Raw genomic sequence first — 22,342 nt, forward strand, 5'->3', positions numbered from 1 at the left:
GCTATGAGCCACTGTACTACCGCTCTGCCTCTCATGAGTGAGTTTTGCTGGTGATTAGACTGTGTCAGCTCCTTCCCACACCAGTCTGTTTTCCTCACCAGCAAACTCCTCAGGGCTCTCCCAGTCCAAACCCCACCTAGTATGTAACAGTGAACTTAAGCCCCCAAACTCTTCAGAGATATCTCTCTGCAATGCACAGCTCTTACCACTGTGCATTCACAGAACATAGTAAGTTTGCTGCTCTGTTAAAGAGTCAGTACATCATAGCTTAGCAATTTAACTGGGGTAAATACACCTTTCCCTTGAAACACAGCATTGAATTGGTTTACAGTACAAGTAAAACAGGTTTATTAAAAGAGTGGGGATTAAGTGATACCAAGTTGAAGAGATAAAAGGTAGAGATAGTTACAAGCAAATAAGAGTGAAGTGAAAGTCTAAAACTTAATCTAGCAAGTCTAAAACATCTAAAGTCTAAAATTTAATCTAGCAAGATAAAGTCTTTGTTCAAGATTATTTTTTACACCCCGGTCACCTTTCCATCTTTCTACTGGCTAGGACCCATCACTGAGATCAAATTGCTTGGTTTCTTCATCTCTTGAGGTGAAGGATAAGGATAGAGTCTATGTTCCTTATATCCCCAAAGGGGGAGTCAGGAAGGCCTCCTGGGGATTCAGGCTCCAATATCTCTCTGGGGTGCATGGAACATGTTAATTCTCCATCTCTTGAGTTCAGGATCAGGATAATCTCCACTTATTAAGCTTGATTCCTTTCTTTAGAGCTAATATATAAATTGAGGTAAACCCACATTGCTTTGTCTAGGACAGACCTGTTTATTACCTTTACCTCAGCCATCTTGTCTTAAACATATTCTAGAAACATTGCAGGGAATTCATAAACTTTACATATAACATTAACACCTCCATTATACAATTATATTAATAACCAGCGTATTATGCCTTGTGAGATATCAAATGAAAGTAATATTTTGTACAAACACCATTGCACTCGTGTGCAAATATAGGGGTGATTATAGTCACAGGAACTATCCTGCATTGGCAGAGGGTGGATTAAATGTCCCAACATTTTTTTTAATGCTATATGATTTTGTGCTGTAATTAAGACAAGCATTAAGCTTGTCCTCCCCGTCCAAATTCAGATATTTGTTGCTCTATTACAATTTAGTTTTCCAGTTGAATTGCATGGCCTGGATCCAGGAGAAAATATTCTTGGCCTTTAGAGCTATGGGAGCCCCTGAAGCTGGCTCAGCAGCAGGCCAGTCATTTTACAGCTGTCAGCCCAAGAGCACACTTAAAGAACTCTGAATTTCCTGTTTCCCCAGCAGATTCCAGGCAATGAATCAAGCCTGTAGTCATTAATTGCATATAGAAAAAAAGAGAGAGAGAGGAAAGAAAACAGCATGCAGTATTGTAAATTAGAGGACTATATATGTCTTTCAGAGTTTAATAAAGCGCACCACCATTTTTTAGATCTCTGAATCATCTGTTAATTTTATTGCATTATGAGATCTATGCAACACAGCAAGGCAAGGTCTCAGACAGGGATGAACCACCTTCAGATAAATGGGGAAGCGGGGGAGTGGGTTTTACTGGGATTCCCACTGACTTCAAGAGAAACATGATTGGACCTTAAAAGTGCAACTTTTATTTTGGATAAACACAACTGCTTTGTCTCTGAGCTGTACACTAGATCTCAGGTGTAGACAAAGAATCAGTGATGTTAATTTCAAAGAAATGTTTAGTTTGGCCACATTAATTAAAAAGAGGAAAAACAATTGACTAGTAATTTCTACAGGGACTAAAATATGACAGGTTATTAAATACACAAAACAACACCTGAATGCTCTGACACACATGGGTCTCATAATGCATTTGGTAATAGGGGATTTCAAATGATTAAACAGCTAATAAAGTGTGAGCTCTTTGTAAGGATGGCGGGTGGGTGGATAAAAAGTATAACAGCAATGATTGAAAAGAAATGACTAAGGTGGCCCTGATTATAAACTCCGACCACAAAGACTTTAACTTGACCCGAAATACTTTTTCTGAGCTCAAATTTGACATGCTTGGTCTCAGCCACAGAAAATACTTTCAAAAGAGATTTCCAAATTTGCCTGATTTTTGTGGCTTTAAGTCTTGACCTTAAGGTCCCATTAACTTTGTATTGGACTAAATATCCCTTTTGTTCAAGTTAAAGTCTCTCCAATGGTCATCTGAGACTATTTCTTCCATGAAATTTCTAATCACCATATGTTGCTTTCTGGGTGTCTGAGGATATATGGCATCAGGATGTTTCTGCTACTTGTTCTAGTTCATGGACACTGCTACAAATCACCTTATCTGAAAGTATTCATATATGTCTATCTAAAGTTGCAGTACAGTAGAAATAGGTCTAAGCAGTGATACTCAGACTGAGGCTCACGAGCCACAAGTGGCTCTTTAATGGGTCTCCCGTGGATCTTTGCAGCACCTGATATTAAAACATTTCTTTAATTTTAAATGAATCAGGATCCTTTAGATCCATGACCTTTTCCCCCTCTGCATGAGGATCATTAGGAAAACACAGTTCTCCTTTATATCCTCCTTACATTATGATATCCCCTAGTTCACGGACTGCAGTGAAAATGTTTACGCTAGGAAAGTATCTCATTACCAGAAAGCACACATAGCAAAGCTCATATTTGCACTGACGCTGGTTAGTCTCTATTTAGAATTCTCTTTACAATTTAAAGTACCACATTCGCTCAATTGAGTTAACAAACTGCCCAAACAACTTTTTTTTATGGTACCCACATCTCCTCTGCATTTCCTGATGCCAACCTCTCAGTTTGTTTGCTTCTCCCACAAGCACCTTCATCCTCTCCTCTCCTTATTCGCAGCGCCCACTTCTACCATAACAAGAAGTCAATCTAGCCATTATTCAACTTTGGAGGAATCAGGGATATTTTTTAATGAATGTATATAAATGCGTGCCTTTTGATTGCATTCCTCTGTCCTACCTATGGCATAGTGGTTGGTTTCTGAGACTGAGCTCTTCAGAGCAAAGACTGTTTTTGTATGTGGGCATGCATACGTAATGGTTGCCACCAGAATACGTATTCAGAATAACTAACCTATTTCCCCTCCCCCTCATTCCCTAAAGAGAATAAATGCTGTTAGGTTCAGAGATGGGCCTGAGCAAAAAAGTTGGATCCAGATCAGGATTTTGATCCCATTGGCCTATTACAGAAATAGGTTCAACTTGTGAAATATGGATTCTGGGATTTTGACCCACCATCACTTTTGAGGTGGTAGGTTTGGTTCATGCCGATCTCTAATAAAGTTTGAGACTACTAAGAACATTTTGACCTTTATTTAGTGCACTAAGCAGCACCATGTTAGCTTATTAAAAAATAAACAACCCTAGATCTTTTGTTCCTATTGTCAATTACAACAAACTGGTGAAGAAAAAGAATGTTGTCCTAGCTGCAGTGTTATTTATAATCACCTAGATGCAGAAAAGTGTCATTTATATTTCACGGTGAATAACAGTCAGACCTGGAGCTCCCTAATACACAATTTATAGTGTTTTTTAAATTGAAGTCATTACTCATGTGCTGAAAAACTGTTTGTCATGATAATGGAAATTACTTTTCTATCAATTACTCCTGGAAGATTAGTTAATTTACATTTGTAAGGCATAACAGCATCTCACCTCCCAAAGAGGATGCTTCTCATGAGCATGAGTTAGTTTAGGATTTTTTTCAAAAAGCTAGTGGAAGACAATTTGAGAATAGAAACAAGTGTACCTAACCGCAGAGTATAAACTCTTCTTGAGCTACATACACCACTGCATGACCTACCAGTTTGTGCTATGACCTTATAGCGGGGTGGTCACCCACTCCTGCCTTAAAACAGTCTGGGGAGAGGGCTGTGGCAAGGAAAGAAAAGCCTCAGGTGGGGGCCATGCCCCAATCAGGCTGCAGCTGGCTTAATGAGGGCCCAGGTGGCCCTTATAAGAGGACAATGGGCCAAAAGTACAGAGTCTCTTCTAGCTGTGGAGGAAGATGGGCCTGGCTGTTGGGGAGCTTGAGAAGATACCTAGAGTGGAGCAGGGCTGGGAAAGGCTAGAGGATCTGGGAGGCTCCAGACTGGAAAAGCCCCAGGCTCCAGGCCTAGCAGATGGCCTAAGCCAGGGTACTGGGGTTGCAACAGGGTAGCCCACAGGTAGGCAGATGCAGGAGGTCTAAACTCCCCTTGCCTGTGATGAGTGGCTTATACGCTGCAGTCCGCCCCAGTGTGTGTGGGCTCAGTGGTGACTGGCAGTAGCCAAGACTGAGGTGGGGATAGTGGGTGGGGGTACCCTGGGGAGGGGAGACCAGAGACTGTGGGGTACTGCCAGGGGGCAGCACCCTGGGTAAAAGGGGTATTGGGGTCTGGGAGGGACATGGGGGCCAGTGGGACACCCTGCCTGCAGAGGGTGCTCCAGAAGCTGGAAGAGCTAATTCTCTGAGAGACCAGCAGGAGGTGCCGCAGGGGTGAGTCTCACACCGTGACATACCTCAGCAGGACTTACTACTGGGACAAAGACAGGATATCGATGGGAAACTTCCAGTAAACAGGTGCTGCAGGAAATTGTATGGGTGATTCTGTAAGAGGCATGCTTCCCTTGGAACTAACACTAAACCAAGGTGTATTTAAACTCAGATTTAAAGTCTTAAGGGACCATCATGATCATCTAGTCTGACCTCCTGCACATAGCAGGCCACTGAACCTCACCCACCAACTCCTGTAATAGACCCATAACCTCTGGCTGAGTTACTGAAGTCCTCAAATCATTTATAGGCTTCAGGTTAGCGATTCTACCATTTACATTAGTTTAAATGTGCAAGCTCTCCCTGCTGTGGAGAAAGGCAAAAAACCTCAAGATTTCTGCCATCCTCACCAGGAAAAATTTCTTCTTGAACCCAAATATAACAATCAGTTAGAACCTGATCACGTGGGCAAGATTATTCATGTGAACAATTCATAGACAGTCTATGCTAAAATGTCCTGTTATCCCAGCCTCTCTTCCCCACCCCCCCATTGCCAGCAGGTTTGTTTCATCCACCTGTTATGTTTGGTCTTTGAGATTAAGTTCTTTAGGGCAGGGTCTCCTCATTTACTATATGGTTGTACAGTAATTAAGACAACAGGGGCCTTTGCTGGTCGAGACCTCTAGCTGTTACCACAATATAGATAAAACAAGAACAGCCCAATATGGTGTTCATTTGACAGTGATGCTGTTTTTTAAGAGTAAAATACTAGGGTCCTGATCACATGTGGACACTAAAGATTCAAAGGCACTTTGTAAAACATGACATGCTTAACTTCTGTCCAAACTAACACTACTCATGACATTATTCCGTTGAAACTGTAGAGGGCTACCTTAAGTAACTTCTAATAAAAATAAAATAAAAAAAAAGAATCACTGTGCAGAATTGCTATGTTTCGCTGCAGAAATAGTTGCCTTTCAGTGGTGGCCTATGTACAGTGCTTAAGGATAGAAGAGGCTACCTCAATTATATATTTTTACAGGCCCACCTTTGGTGGTGTTTATATTTTCCTTCTGTTATCTGAGATTTTAGGGTGCATTTAAGTAATTTTCAACCTTTTCTCCACAACCATAAAGACTAGAATCTTTCTTTTAAAAATAGTGTCTCAAAATTGTCTCCAGGATCTGGGCCTTTAACTAAAACTAAAAATAAAAGATAAGCGGGACTGTATCTGGGTAAAACTTGTCCCTCGATGCTTTTTTCAATCTCCTTTGTGCATGTTCTGTTTGATACACAGAGAAATTTCAGATTTCTAAAAACATTTTGATCACTGAAATGTTCGGGGAAGAATTATGAAGATCTTTGCAAAAGTGTGTCTTACATTTTAAAATTCCGGAATTTTAAAAGTTTTCAGACTGGTTGTCAAACTCAAGGGGAATTCTCTCCTGTTCCCCATTGTGACACCACTCAACATTTTTCAAACAGTTCTCACATACACACGCTTATAGTACCTTACCTGAAAGGCTCAAAGCTCTTTAGAAACATGAATGAATTAATACCCACAACACCCCTGTGGGACAGATGTGTTTCCTGTATTAGATAGGGATACTGAGGCACCAAATTTACTCATTGGCCCACACAAGAAAGCTGTAGGAAAGATAGGAAGAGAACCCAGATCTTCTGACAAGTCTTGTGTATTAACCACTACAACAGTGCTTTTCTCCTCATTTAAAATATAACATCCAATATCTAAGAGACCATTCATTTTAAATCCTAAGCAATTAAAGTCTTGGAAATACAATATATCGCTATATTAACAGGCTAACGTTTGTATGACACTAAAGATACTAAAGTGCCTCTGTGTAAGTGTTATGTTATATTGTACAGACAGCAAAAGCTTTTTCTAGACAAGTATGTGTGCACATGCACATTGAAGGGGGAGGAGGAAGGAGAGGAGTTTGCTGTGACACTAGAAGGGAGGTGGCTAACTGAAGTGAGAATAACCTCAATAAAAATCCCATCAGTCAATGCTGTGTGCTCCACAACCTCTGCCAACAGGATGGAAATTGCTACAGCATATCCTGGCATGGTGCAGCAACAGTTATTCGATCAGTTCATGCCTGAAACTCTTTCACTAGGGGGTGGAAATGCAGTAGTTGCTGGTTGTAAGCAAGCCAGCCTGTGTAAGGGATGCCATTATTTTCTTAACAGTGACCAAAAGATGGGGGCAGGGTGCAGAGGACTATTTTTATTTATGTTCAATAAATTCATACATTTCTATTTGAATTCAAATTGTCTGTAGTGATCTGAGCTAAAACTATGTGTGAAGGGCTTTCTAGATTCCCTTTGATCAATTAAAGTAAATCTGTCCTATAACTGGAAATAAAACCATCTGGACTTTGCCTCATCATCCCATGACAACCTATATGCAGTTACAGAATTTAAGGCTGCGCAATAGCTACTGATAAAGATGGAGCAAAAAGTCTTTAAAAAAATATTAAAGGTTAACAACCAATCACAAGAACACGCCCAAAAGACCAACTCACAATCAGGTAAGTCCATTAGCAAAATCAGAGCTCACTAATTAGAGATGTCATCTATCACAGGTGTGCAAGTGTGTGTACCATCACTATACTCCTCTGTAGCACTATTGTGGACTGGTGCTTGGGAGGACAAGTTTGACACGTAGGCGAAGCATTAGACAGTATTGTCTTGGAGTACTCTGCTGTAGGGTTGGTGGGGAAAGAGGAACTGAGTGCCTCACTATGGCAGTGATTGAGAGGGTTGTCTGAAGTCTCCAGTTTGGACTGGGTTCTTTTTCCAGGGCCACTCTGCTTCTATATCTTTCTTTCCCCTTTTCTGTTTCTCTCTCCTCCCCAGGGCTGTAACCATGCCAGGACAAGCATGGCAGCTACCCAGGGTGCAAAGCTGCAGGGCAGAAAAATGGGGTGTGTGAGGGGGCGCGGCACATGTGGTCCATTCCACCCCCTGATTTCCATTTAGCACAGAGGTTTTCAAGTTGTGGGGGTAGGGACACCCCACAGTTTGAAAAGAGGAGGTTACTCACCCTGTTCAGTAACTGACATTCTTCGAGATGAGTGTCCCTGTGGGTCTCCACTCCAGGTGTTGGTCCCTGCGCCTTCACTCGAGATTTTTACAGCAGTACTTATACCGGTCGTGTATGTGCAGAGCCTACCACCCAGCTCCAGGTGTACCTTCATTGTACACGTGCACAACCGGTCTCCTCAGTTCCTTCTCTACAACGGAGGCTACCCCAACTCCAAAGTAGAGGGGAGGAGGGTGGGTAGTGGAGCACCCACAGGGACACTCATCTCGAAGAACATCATTTACTGCCCCTCTGGCGGAGGTGTAAGAGGGAGCAAGTGGTTAGGGGTTGAATGGTTGTTGAGTTAGTATTATCATACTTAAGTGATATCATGCACAGGGTGAGTAGCCTCCTCCTCTTCAGGAGATGTCCCTGTGGGTGCTCCACTCCAGGTGACTTAAAAGCAGGTGTATCTCAAAGAGGTAGGGACTTCGGATTTGGTAAGAATGCAGTAGATGATACAGCTCTGCCTAATTGTGTATCAGAGAGAGTGCCTTGAGTAAGGGCATAATGTTTAACAAGTGTGTTTTCAGAAGATCAAGTGGCCGCTTTACAGATGTCAGCCAGAGGAACTTTGTGTAGAAAAGCCACGGAGGTAGCCACAGATCTAGTGGAGTGAGTTCTGACTCCAGCAGGAGATGTAGCTTTCTTTATCTGGTAGCACAGTTGGATACACTCAGAAATCCAGTTTGAAAGTCTCTGGGTAGAAATAGGTGACCCTTTGGAGCGCTCCGCAATGGAGACAAAGAGTCTAGAAGAGTTCCGAAAGGGCTTGGTTCTATCCAAATAGAAGGACAAAGCCCTGCGTACATCTAACATATGCACTGTGGATTCAAAAGAGTTTGCATATGGTTCAGGAAAGAAGGTTGGTAGGTGTATTGGCTCATTGATGTGGAATGACAAATGCACCTTTGGAAGAAGCTTTGGGTGTTGTCGGAGGGTAACCTTGTCCTTGAAAAATAGTGTATAAGGGGGGAGGTCTGCCATGAGAGCTGCTATTTCGCCTTCCCCTTTGGCAGACGTGATTGCTACTAAGAATGCTGTTTTCATAGAGGTGTAAGAGGGAGCAAGTGGCTAGGGGCTCGAATGGTTGTTGAGTTAGTATTATCATGCTTAAGTGAAGGTCCCATGGAGGGGTAGGAGGTTTAATGTCCGGGTATAGGGATCGGAGCCCTTTGAGAAAACGCTTGGTGGTTGGATGAGCAAAAAACAGAGGTATCATTGATCTTGTCATGAAAAGTTGTAATAGCAGTGAAGTGGACTTTGATGGAACTGAAAGAAAGGCCTGATTGCTTAAGATCTAATAGGTAGTCAAGTATGAGTGGAAGAGGTGCAGAAGTAGGAGGATGTTGTTTAGTTGAGCACCATTGTGTGAATCGCTTCCACTTTCGGAGATAAATGATTCAAGTAGATTGTGTTCTGCTATGTAGGAGCACTCTTTGAACCTACTCGGAGCATGCTAGTTCGTTTTGGGAGAATCATGTAGGAACCAAGCTTTGAGGTGAAGCATGGACAGGTTGGGATGAAGAAATCAGCCATGTTGCTGCGATAGGAGGCTCGGTGTGAGGGGCAACAAAATTGGTGGGTGAATTAACATTCTGGTGAGGAATGAAACAACGGTCGTCTGGGTCATGACGGGGTAATCAGAATTACCGTGGCATGATCTGTTCATATCTTTGTCAGGACTCTGTGGAGAACTGGTATTGGGGAAAATGCATATAGTAAGTCCTGGTCCCATGAGACCATGAACACATTTCCCAGGGAATGGTTGCCCAGTCCCGCTCTGGAGCAAAATTTGGGACATTTTGTGTTTTTTACAGTTGCAAAAAGGTCTATGGTTGGGTAGCCCCAAATGCTGAATATGTTGCGGATGACTGTGTCGTGTATCTCCCGTTCATGATCCCAGGGAAAGTGTCTGCTTAATTCATCCACTGTGGTATTCATAGCTCCATGAAGATAAGTGGCTAATATCCAGATGTTGTTCACAAGGCACCAATTCCAGAGCTTCATAGCTTCTGTGCAAAGCAAGTGAGAGCGAGCTCCTCCCTGCCTGTAGAACATGCAGGCGACGTTATCTATCATTATCCATACATGTTAGATCAATGGGAGGAAGTGACAGCAGGTGTTGTGTATGGCTCCAAGTTCCAGGACGTTTATGTGTAGGGAGGTTTCAGTTGAAGACCATAGCCCCTGGACTGTGTGGTGGGACATGTATGCACGCCACCCTGTGAGGGATGCATCGGTAGTCATTATGAGGGATGGAGCATCCTGGAGAAAGGGGACTCCAGAGTAGGGGTTGGAGGGAACTGTCCACCACAGGAGAGAGTCTTTGACTCTGAAAAAGTATGGATAGAAGCTTGTTCAGAAAGTGTGTACATTTGGTCTGTAAACCATGGCCAACAAAGCTTGGAAGCACCTTGTGTATAGTAGTGCATTTTTTACCACAAAAGTGCACAAGGCCATGTGACCTAATAGTTGTAGACAGTCTCGTGCAGTGACCTGAGGACTGTTGCGAAGTTTTGTGGCCAGTAGTTTTATGTTGTTGAAGCAGTCCAGCAGGAGAGATGCTAATCCCATCTGGGAATCAAGGTGTGCTCCTATGAACTCCAGGTGCTGGGTAGGAGAGAATGTGGATTTGGTTTTGTTTATTTGTAGGCCGAGGGATAGGAAGCAAGTGACTGTGAGCTGGGTGAATCGAAGCGCTTTGTTGAGCGTTGCGGCTTTGAGGAGACCATCGTCGAGGTAAGGAAATATTATGACCCCTTGTCTCCTGAGGTAGGCAGTGACTATGGCTAGGAGCTTGGAAAAAACCTTGGGATGTGGTGTATAGGCCAAAGGGTAGCACCCTGTATTGAAAATGTGTCGGGCTGAGGGTAAAACAAAGGAAACGTCTGTGGGCCAATGTACAGTCACATGAAAATAGGTGTCCTGTAGGTCGAGGGCTGAAAACCAATCACCCTGCTCCAGCGCTGGGATTATGGTGGTGAAGGTAAGTATTTTGAACTTTTGCTTTTGATAAATTTGTTGAGCCACTTGAGGTAGAGGATCGGTCACCATCCCCTGGTTTTCTTTTCTGTTAAGAAATAATGGGAGTAAAACCCTTTCCCTCTATGTTGTTCAGGCACGAGTTCCACTGCTCCCAATTGAAGGAGGCGTTGTACTTCTTGGAGGAGCAGTTGCTCGTGAGAGGGGTCCCTGCAGAGGAACGGGGCAGTTCGGTGGGTAGGAGGTAGGGATAGGAAAGGGATGGAATAGCCAATTGTGACGACCTCTATAACCCACTTGTCAGTGGTAATGTTCTGCAATTGATGGGAGAATGGTCGTAGGCAGTGTCCAAAATTAGGGACTTGGCATGTAAGAGCTGAAGTGGGAACATTGTTTTCCATACCCTCGACCAAGGCTTCAGATCTGCTTATAAGTCGGAGGGGATTGAGATGCTGCCGAGGAATTGGGATGGTGATGCTGATATCTGGGTCTCTGCCATTGCTGGTGTTGCTCATGTGACCTGTGGAGTTGCTGGGTGTGTGCAGGGTTGCATGGACGCTGGTAAGGTTGAGATCTATATTGTCGCCTTCTGGTCATAAGGGTTTGAATTCCTAGGAACCGAAGAGTTGCCCTTGCGTCCTTCATTGAGTGAAGTACGTCGTTCTTCGTGGAGGCAAGGAGTCTGTCACTGTCGAAGGGAAGATCTTCAATGGTACTCTGGACCTCTCGAGGAAAGGAAGAGGAGGAGAGCTGTGAACCTCTGTGCATGACAACTGCTGTAGCAATGGATCTTGCTGCTGTATTGGCTGCATCGAGGGCTGCTTGAAGAGCGGTACGTGAGATGATTTGTCCCTTGGAAACTAGAGCCATAAATGTTGTTTCGTTTCTTCCGGAATGTCATCAATAAAGTCCATGAATTTGTTTTAATTTTTGTGGTCATATTTTACCAGAACGGCAGTATAATTAGCAATGCAAAATTGTAATGTAGAAGATGCGTATACTTTACGTCAGAGCAGATCTAATCGCTTACTGCCCTTGTTGGATGGAGTGGAGCGGGGAAACTGGAGCTTGGTCTTTTGGTTCACTACGTCTACTACCAGTGAGTTTGGCACTGGATGAAAAGGAATTCAGAGCCCTTGGAAGGGACGAAGTACTTGTAGTCCACTTGCTTACAGGTAGGTAGGCTTCCAGGGGGAGTCTGCCAGATGGCATTAGCAGGTTCCAAAAGGGCTGTGTTGATCGGTAATGCAATCCTAGAAGAAGAGGAGGGCTGCAGGATGTCCATTAACTCATGCTGCTGTTCAGGAACCTCCTCCAAGTTAATTCTTAACTCACTAGCAACTCTTTTGAAAAGGTCTTGAAATTTTGAGAAGTCGTCCAAAGATGATGGGGGAGGAGGAAGTAGGGCTTCATCAGGCATTACTGGGTTGGAGGCAGGTGGTGACTGATCCTGCAGTTGTGACGATGCTGCCTGGTCCCTTCCCAGCTGATGAATCTTCCACTGATGTGGTGGCAGGCAGGTGTCGTGCCTGGCTGTGGTGGCATAGCAAGCGTGGTCTTGAGGATAAGATGCCCATGGAGCCCAATATTGCCACTGTGGTGGAAAGGGCCTGGGTCATGCCATCCAGGGGTTTACACACCATGGGGCAGGCTCCTGAGAGTAGGACAAAGTAATTTTTCTGTGATCTTTATTGATTGGGGTCTGAGGATGGGAGATTTGATATGGTGAAAACTCTCCCTGCAGTCCAACTTCCTCATCACTGGAGGAAGGCTGTCCAGACCCTGACTGAGCAGTTGGAGAGAAGTAGGCATTGAGTAGGAGTGACTGCAGGATCGGTGACACCAGCAAGTCCCTTGACTGTGTAAACTGCAGTGCTGGAGCCCCTCTGTGAGGTGAGGGCTGTGCGAGAGGAATCTGCTGCACCGGTGTCCTGATCATTGTTTCACTGCTGGCCAGCTCAGCGGGTGACGGTGCTGGGACAGCAAGAATAGCCTGCGGGGTGCGAGGGATGTCAGGCATGTTGACATGGGTCGGCACCGCGATGGAAGCGGTGCCGAACAGCGCCATGAGAGAGGCAGACAACTGGAAGCCTGAAGCCTCGGCACCGGAGCTTTGTGCTACCACCGCAACTGCAAGTGGGTTTTGCCTGGCGCCGGAGGAGCCCAGCACGTCAAAAGTGCTCAGACGGGGAAGCGCCGGGAGGGAGGTGGTAGACCTGCCCAGAGAAGTCTTGCCCTGTGAAGAACTTTGTGGGTGAGAGCGGGTGCCGCTTTTTAAAGTTTTTTTGTCTTTCTTTGAGGCAGCGGTGGAGGGTGGGATTGCAGCATATAGCAGAGTCGGCACATGGGTTTGAAGCTGACCCTAAAGATTTCTGAAGGAGGAGTTTTAATCTCAGCTCCCTGTCCTTACGTGCCCTGGATTTAAGCTTACTGCAGTGGCCACATTTTTGGCAGATGTGGGACTCTCCCAAACGTTTTAAATTGCCATCTGAAAGAGGGATGGCATCATTGCAGTTAGAGCGGCGCTTAAAGCCAGGCATATCGGAAGCGGCTGAGGCTGACAGGAACAAAGAAATTTATTTTTTTTTTATTTTAGTTTTAGAGAGAAAAAGACAGGAAAGTGGTATCTAAGTACTACTGGTAACTAACTAACAGGGAAGGTATATGAACAAAGGGGGAGAGAGTCTCTAACAAGTCTGCTGAGCCCTGTCTCAGGATAGGGACGGAAGAGAAGGAACTGAGGAGACCGGTTGTGCACACGTACTATTAAGGTACACTCAGAGCGGGGTGGGCCAGGCTTTGTGCATGCACAACCGATATGAGTACTGCTGTAAAAATCTCCGAGCAAAGGTGCAGGGATGCACCCACACCTGGAGTGGAGCACCCACAGGCACACCTCTCCAAGAAGAAAAGTCACTTCCTTCCAGGAGCCAGTGGATTGGAAGCTGCCCGCCCCTCTTGGGGGCCCCTGGCTCTCCATGCTGTGGGAGTCGGGGTGCTGGCTGGCTGCCCGGCAACCCTCCCTGCCCTGCTCCCGGAGCCAGGCTGCCTCTGCTCTGCAGGGAGGCCAGGTGGCACAGCTCTGAGCTGTGCCCTGATGTGCTCCTGCCTCTCCTCTGAAGCCCGGCACTAGCTGGCAATGCCCCTGTCCCCGGCCCCTGCCCCTGGAGCCCAGATGCCATAAGATGCTTCCTGAGGTGCTGGCTCACCACTACCCTGGTACTCCTGGCTCTGCTGCTGGCAGCCAGGCTCCATGAGCAAGAGCTGGCTCCAGGGGGCATCACCAGCCAGTGCCAGGCTCCTTTGAGGGAGAGGTAAGAGCGTGCCAGGGACGGAGCTCGAAGCTGTGCAGCCCGCCCTGCTCAGGGAGTGCCCAGCTGTGCAGAGGCATTGCATCTTTGTGGACACAAATGTGCTCACTTGCTCTGGGTGCTAAAATGCCTTGTTATGGCTCTGTTCCTCCCCTCTGTGCTGCTCTTTTGCTTCTCTCCTAAATTCCCAAGCCTCCCTCGATCTTCAACAGTTGAGCATCTTGTTGTTGTCATCCACTACCTCCTGCAAATAGTTCACAAGAACTTCTTGTGAATTCTCTCCTGCCCTTGCACAGATTGCAAACAGCTTCAGAAAGCAGCACACCTCTCCTCCTTGCATCTGTCTGCAAGGAGGGCTCTGTACGTGCATCTTGTGATTCTTACACTTCACCGACACCAACCACTAGGTTAGTGCCTGGGACATCCCCCTCACCCTTGTTTTTTCTGCTCACAGACTGTGCTGTCTCAGCAAGTCAAGCCATATGCTTTTAAAAACATATTTGTTGCAATCCGTGAAATGAGACTCCTGTTCCTATTATTTCAGGACACCACTTATGACAGACATATTTGTGTTTCAGATTATGTTGAAAACCCTATTCTAATAGTTTATTTCAAGGTAACACCTGAAAACTATTAGTTCACTCCTGTAACAGAATCCAGATGCCAGCATAATGACACACACACGTAGGCACTCACTTCAATTATCTCTGTGGTTATTTTGTAATTAGGGGGCATTTGTGACGTGCATGCTTTGTGTGGCAGGCAAGTCAGCAGGGTGAGCAGAAGGCCTACCCAGTTAGCTGCATGCCTTACATATAGCTAAGTATCCAGGAGTTAGTCTACAGACAGGTAGATGAAAAAGTTGACCACCACCAAAACATTACACATTCTTGCAATGTTTTGACTAAGACTTACACCAAGATAATAGATAAATAAATTGGCCTGAAATGTTAATTACATTGGGATAGGTGGGACTGTAACACTATCATTTAACCTGATTCAGATGATTTTCAAGTGATCTGCTGTTACTGGCAAGAGATGCACATGAAAACTTACCTCAGCTGTTGGTGAATCACTGGGCCTATCCGAGACTAGGGCTTTGAATAGCACTAACTGGCTATAATGACAACATCCCAATGCCAGCAGTCCAATTGTCTCATATCACAGGTCTGCTCACTGCAAGAGCACCTCCTTCTGGCCACCCTTAGGATTAGCTCTTTCCAGGTCCAATGCCCTATTCTACTGCTTGGTCACACACCCTACCACGTTCTCTCTCTGCACCTCAGAGTTCCTCTCTTCATGACTTTGCCCTCCAGCCAAGTTTCTATCATCCTCCCCTGCTGGGGTATCAAAGTCTCTCCATACAAACTGTCTCAGGCAGTCTTCCCATTCACTGCCCAGACTGTGCCACTTCTCCAGTGGCTGGCAGGAGAACCTGGACCCACCCTGTATTCCAAATTCCAGTCCAGAGACCCTATGTCTAATAACTGTGATCTGTTTTCTCCCAGACTCTGTTGCTATTTCCCTAGACTCCTTCCTACAGCTTCTGGCTTCCCCCCATTTCAGTTTACCAGCTTAAACTCCCTCCTCCTGGGGAATAACTGCACACTACTTAACTCCATAGGCCCCCAAATACACCTTCCTTCTCACATAGAGTGTCTTTCTACTGCTAATTTCCAGGCTTTATACCAGCCTCACCTGTGCCCTCTCAGCTGGGTTCCATTATCAATCAGTTTTTCAACCCCTCGCTCACCCTCAGGTGCAGTCTAACAGGCTAATTAACCTAATTTAACTTGATGTGCCTTGTGTGGGGTGCACACCCTATCATGTCTCAATATATTGATTCACTTTTGTTCTGTTTTTGGTGTTTTGAAACCAGTGATCCCTGAACATTATTTTAGAAATAGGAGTCAGTGGTTTGTGGTAGTCCAGGGCATGGCACAATGCTTCTGTCCAAACTGCTGGTTGGTAACAAAGGGCAATAGTGGACTCTAGAAACGTCTGTTTGTTGGAATGATGGAAAATTTGGTCTTAACATAACACTGCAGATACACGGATAGCAGCAGACCTGGCTGGAGAGGGGGCGGGGCAGGAATATCAACAGATTTCTACTTTCCCCAGCAACTGGTTCTGCTATTAAATTAACAATGTGGACAGGGATGCTTTCACACAGGAGTATCCTCCTGTGTTAATACTGGTTCTGCCAGGCTTTTCCATAAACCCCACTCACACACCCTCTAAATGAAAGAACTAGTAAATACTTGCAAAGTGCACTGGTATCTTCTCATCATCATGACTATGCTGAAGACCAACTCTTCATTTTGGTTGCCACCTTGGAGATGCAGAAAACCAGCCACTGCCCACCTCTTCTCTGCCTGCTCCCAACAAAATGGATACTGGTGCAGACAATAGCTAATTATTAGTTAAGTGTGGCTGGGGTGTGTGCAAGAGGCTCTGAGTAGGACTCAAGGTTATGGGTGGTGCCAAGAACTCTGTAAAGGGCTGTGGGTGATCAATACATGAGGAGAGCTGATGGGTGCTGGGTGTCTGAGGGATGCTGGGTGTCTGGGGGTAGTGGATGCAATGCACATGCAACTCTCCAAGTAAGGCTGCCAGCAGCCTGACTGACCATCCTGAACTCAAGAAGACCTCTGTGAAAGTGGAAGGGGGGAGGATACCACTTACTGGGCTTCCATATCTCTCTCCAGAGCAGGGAGCTCACTTGTGCTTAACTGTCTAATGGAAAAAAAGAAAAGGCTTCTGGCACATATTCACCAGCCACTGCTGAGGCACTACAAAGAACAGCCAGTTGGCAACCCTACTTCTCACCATCTCCAACAAGCACATAACTCCCCAGTACATTGACACAATGAGAGTGTTAGGAACTGGAACATAGGCAGTATGGCCTAGTGGGCAGAGCAGGCATCCAGGTCCGAACCAGAGTCAGCTAACAAACAGCAGAGCCTGGGGTACATCCAGCATCAGAACTGGAAACGGAAGGTGAGGATCAGAGCTGTGGTCAAATACCAAATGCCAGAACCAAGGGTCAAGCCAAGTGGAAGTCAGAGGTCTGAGCTGGAGGGTTAGAGCCAGGAATGGTAGCTGATGGTCAGGAGCAAGGCATAAAGGCAGGAACCAGAGGGGCAGCAAGGTGGGAGCTAGAAGCAAGGGCAGAGATGAGGCAGGAACAGGGCTAAATGCAGATTGCAATAGTAAGTCTGCTCAATTTCTCCGACAGCCAACCCAGCTCATTTCCTGGCTTATGCAGCAGGAGCAAGCCAATCAGGTGGCTGCAGACCTTGGGTACTTTGATAGGACTGCCTGTAGGTCATGACCTTCCAGGATTGTTGAGATGGCACTTTACCTATCTACCTTAGTGGTGACAAGGGCATGTCAGAGATTCAGGGTACTCACAGCCCCGGGTTCTAGACCTGCTTCCTCTGATCCTTACACCACTCCCCCTTCTGAGCTGCCACTGGGACTAGTTAGTTAGGATGATGCTGGTGAAACTTTTTCACTAGCTCAGGGGGGTGAATATGGGTTGCAGGCTCCCCGGATTGTTCCCATTTACCTTCCCAGTGTGAGGTATTGGAGGCAACCTTGCCACAAACAGGAGTCAAGGATCTCATGCACTATATATTCTTTGTGTCCCTGAATCCCAATTGGCAGAGGGGTTGAGACCCATCTGGCAAGGGACTCTCTATATTGGGCTTGAGGAGTGACACATGGAATACTGGATGTATGTGGAGGGACTGGGGAAGTTGCAACGTAAACACAACTGGATTGACCAGATTGCATATTTGGAAGGGACCAACGAACTGGTGGTTTAACTTCTGGGAAGGCTGATTTTTCCTAAGCTGTTTTGCAGTGAGCCAGACCTTCTAGCCCCCAGCAAATACTGGACGCTCTTGGCATCATCATTCTGCAAACCATTTGTAGGCTTCTTTAGCCTCCTCCAGGTACCTCCGGAGTTCATCTTGGAGACGGTGAATTTACTAGACCCAATTGATGGTTCCCGGGTTTGGGGAGTCTGTGGCATTGATGCTGGAATAGGGTAGGCCCAGGGCCGGTGCAAGGATGTTTTGCGCCCTAAGCGAAACTTCCACCTTGTGCCCGCCCCCCTCTCTGCCCTGAGGCGCCCCCCCACCGTGGCAGCTCCACACCGCGCCCTCCCTCCCCTCGGCCCGGGGAGCCGTGCGGCAACTCCCCACCACCCCCTCCCTCGGCCCGGGGAGCTGTGCGGCAACTCCCCGCCCCAGCTCACCTCTGCTCCGCCTCCTCCCTGAGCACGTCGCTGCTTCTCCCGCCTCTCAGGCTTGCACGCCAAACAGCTGTTTGGCACGCAAGCCTGGGAGGGAGAGAAGCAGAGGGGGGCGGCATGCTCAGGGGAGGAGGCGGAGCAGAGGTGAGCTGGGGTGGGGAGCAGTTCTTCTATGCGCCGCCACCCCTCCCCCCAGTTACTTGCTGCAGGCGGCCCTCCCCACACCCCCTGCCCCAGCTCACTTCCGCTCCACCGCCTCCCCAGAGCGCGCTTTTGGCCGCCTCCAACCACTTGGCGCCCTATGCAACCGCCTAGTTCGCCTAGTGTTTGCACCGGCCCTGGATAGACTTAGGCCAGGGGGCCATGGCCCTCCCACTTTTTGAAAGTGGATGGGCCTGGCGCATCTACTTTTCGTCATGCCCCCCATGTAAAGCCTGAGAGAACCATAATAACCCTAGAGACTCTAGGCAAAGTGGCAAGGGTTGCCACCTCTGACTGAAGATATTCCAGGAGATTTTTTTCCCCCCAACATGACGTAATGTCATTTTCTTAAAATCTCCTGGATTGCTTTCAACAGTCACCGGGAGAACGATGCTGATTCTGGAAGTCTCCAGGGCATCGTAGCTTAAATGTAATACTTTTAAATGAGTGCACCCCTGTGGAATGTATATGTGCCTGTTGATGTATGTTAATCCATCCTATATGGATTGTTGCATTTTAGCCATTCCCTTCTCAGGTGGAGACGCCCTGGCAGAGTTACTTTCCTGAGAGTCTGTCTGAAGCAGTGTCATTATGTATAGGCAGGTTGCAGTGTCGATGAGTTATGAGGCTTCAGGAAATGGGGTGGTTCCAAGTTGGGTTTCTTCATTCCCTTGCTAATATTCCCCTTTATGTGATACAGCATCTACATTTCCATTTCTGGTCCCCGGACTGCATGAAATGGTGAAGCTGAATTGGGAGAAGAATAGCGCCCACCTGAGCTGTCTTTGGTTTAGGGTCCAAGACCCCCAAAGATACTTAAGATTTTTGTTTGAATTAATCTTTTCAGTTGAAATGGATGCAGGGGTGATTTCTATGACCAGCAGTAGAAAAATAAACTTCCCTTCCACACCTGAAACATAGTCAGCATATCCCTACAGGATGGATTGCATGCCCAGATATGCACACAAACCGTCCCTGAAATTTGTGGAGCAATGCACTTTGGGATATCATACTGCACAGAAAGCTGAGAAGTCAAAGTCACAGTTAGGACATCCCATCCATGCTGCAAAATAATCATGTTAGGGTTTTCTAGCACAAATATCTCACATGATTATCTTGCAGAGTGGATGGCCACTGAAAAAACGCAATTATCACCTTCAAGAATGAGACTTCTGTGGGCAGGTAACAGAACTTTCCTTGTGATTGGCCCATCAATCTGGAAATTGTTTCCAGAAGGAACTAGGAAATCATGAACCTCAGCACTTACAGAGAAAAACCCAGAATTCACTCTCTAACTTTCTTACAATAATAACAACAAAATAAAGAGAAAAAAACCCTCCCAAAGTCAGTCCCTGCAAACTGGAAGAGAGAAAGAAATATAAGCATGTGCACATTTTATAACTTGAGGTTATACATACAATGGTGACGGACATGGTGTAAAACCAGAATTAAATATGATTTTGCAGGGTGCTGTTAACAATAAATGAAATTCCCAGGAAAAGAATTGAGAGAACACAATCTTGTGCAGAATTTTAACTATGCTGTTCAATTTAATCTTTTCTTTTGGAAGAAACTCTAACTAGAAAAACAACTGCCAACCCTGTAGTTAACTGGCAGCCCTTCTATTTGTAATATTTATAATTGCAGTACTGCTTTGTTTATTTTGTCAAAATACCCTAGCTTGGCACACATACCAGCTGGAAATATTAGACCAGATTCTGATCCTAGTTAAACTGAAACAAATCCAGAGTAATTTCACTGACTTCAGTGGAGTTCTTGTTTATTTACACTTGTGTAACCAAGAATCTGGTTCACTGTATGTATATAGCAATAGCCGACAGTGAAAACGCTATCAAATTCATTGAATAAAAGAACCCAAGTGAGCACTCATATAAAGAAGAAACACTCTGTAACATAAGGATTATAGAAGCCCTTCAATTTGGAGACTTTTTTAATTAACATTTAAAAACTATATAACTTAACGCATATCAACATATATTCTATTATTTATACAGCTGTTTACATTAATTTACTAGTGGAGAAAAGGGAAAGAAAATGGCTGAAAAGACATTTGATTTTAACATTATTAAAATGTAGTGTGGTTTGTGTGATACACAGGGTTAAAACAATTCTAAATATTTACCCTTAAGTAGATGTTGGTGTTTGTGGATTTTAGAATAAGAATCTTCTTCCAATTAAAAGTGCCTCTTGATGTCAGAACAGCAGCACACAGCACTGGGGCATTTGTCTGGTTGGAAAATATGTGTTGTTTTTATTGTTCTTCAGCACCTCCTGCTGGAATGTCTTCACATAAATACCAACTTCAGATTAATGGAAAACTACTACTTTTTTTTCCCTTTTGGCCAAAGTTTAAATGTTCATCCTGTAGTGGTCAGCAGAAGGTGGCGAATAAATGGAAAGGAAACACTTTGGACCAAAGTCAAAGATTAGTCAAAGATGGTGTAATGCACATGTTAAAGGGCAGAAGAGAAGGGTGAAGCTGGAAAAGCAACTTATTTGAGGAAAGATTGAAAACAACCTTGTTTAATAGTGTAACTTTCAGCTTTTATCAAGGACTTAGTAAACCAAAAAAAGCTCCAACACATTAGCTTTAACTACATAGGAGAAAGTATAAAGTAACATTTTAGGACCAAATTGCCCCCCAGTTTCAGTTATTCTCTAAGTAGGAAACTGACACTCCTCAAGTTTGGACTCAGAATTTTTGCCCAGTCCTGCAGAACTGGATCATTAAGAACTGGTGTTCAGCCCCAAAAGCTCTACTGCGGAAAAACATTTAACAATTCCTATTTATTTAAAAAATAAATAGAAAGGGATTTTTTGGGGGGAAGGGGGCAGTAATTTGTTTTTAACTGCCATGGATAATTCTCTCACACATTAGTAAACATTCTGTATCATTTTGTCATAAAAAGACTTCTGTAAATCTGCATCATAATGAGCTATAATCTCTCAAGCTAATTTGCCACAATCATTATTAATTGGCCAGCTTGCCAACACCTGATATGAACAGATTTTTCATCTAAGTGAATGCAGTGCCACACAATTGTGACAGCAGGATTTAAACTAATCCCTCTTCACACACAAGCAAGCACCAAATGACCGCTCATGACAAAGACACACACAAACCAGTCTGACATTTGCTGACAACTCCCATGGGATTCCCCCCTCAGCAGGACTGGCCCTGCACATAAAACCATTTTCAAATGGCATAGATAATCGAAGTCATTTCAATCTAGACTGGTTACATTCACTGAAAGAAACCTCCTCTTCCTACTACACATTTATTATCACAACAAACACAGCTAACCTTTTGTGGAGTTTTTCAAAGCAAGAACTGTTATCAGCTGAAGATTCACAATAGTTTGTCAGGGAAATGTTATTATACAGACAATTTATCATATACATGTCATGTAAAGTTGCACATTAAAGTGTTTAAAGGCTGACATGCTAATTACACTCCCAGTTTTAAAGTTCAGGCATGAGACTTCTTACCTCGCAGTTGCAGCTCCAAGCTGTCCTTAAAGATAAAGCAGCCCATAAGACATCCTGGTTTTGTTTTCTTGCTTAAAAATATAATCTGTCAGAGGCACACAAGATGACTTGCAACGGGCCAGCCCCTTCTTGCTGAACACACCAATGGGAAGATCAGGGCAGCACATGTGGGAAGCTGCCTCCCTGAGAGCCTGTCACAATCAGCATATGCTCTTTGTGACTGAGGTGCCAAATTAACCTTGGTGTTAGTGTCACAAAGCACTTCACTGTGGGCGCCCCATGCAACCATAGTGCCCGGCTCATCATCCTAGCCATACAACAGCAGAGGGTGACAAAAATAAGGCCTCCCCCATGTTTCATTACTCATGTCAAGACAGACCTACAGGGGAAAGCTGAAGGGTTATGCCGCCTTTAAAAGTGGAAGCAAAATAGTGCTT

The 22,342-nt window shown here is 45.1% G+C and overlaps 1 protein-coding gene across 4 annotated transcripts in view; it reads right to left on the bottom strand.

Moving 5' to 3' along the window:
- The window catches only part of STARD13 (StAR related lipid transfer domain containing 13), a 491,362-nt gene extending 469,371 nt beyond the window's left edge, over window positions 1-21,991 (bottom strand). For all 4 annotated transcript variants that reach the window (XM_073341692.2, XM_078852676.1, XM_078852678.1 and 1 more), the window contains exon 1: window positions 21,906-21,991. The gene's annotated coding sequence lies outside the window, so the exon portion shown is untranslated. The remainder of the gene's footprint in view (window positions 1-21,905) is intronic.
- Window positions 21,992-22,342: the final 351 nt, after the last annotated feature.

Source organism: Lepidochelys kempii, chromosome 1 (genome assembly GCF_965140285.1).
Source record: "Lepidochelys kempii isolate rLepKem1 chromosome 1, rLepKem1.hap1, whole genome shotgun sequence".
NCBI classification, from domain to species: Eukaryota; Metazoa; Chordata; order Testudines; family Cheloniidae; genus Lepidochelys; species Lepidochelys kempii.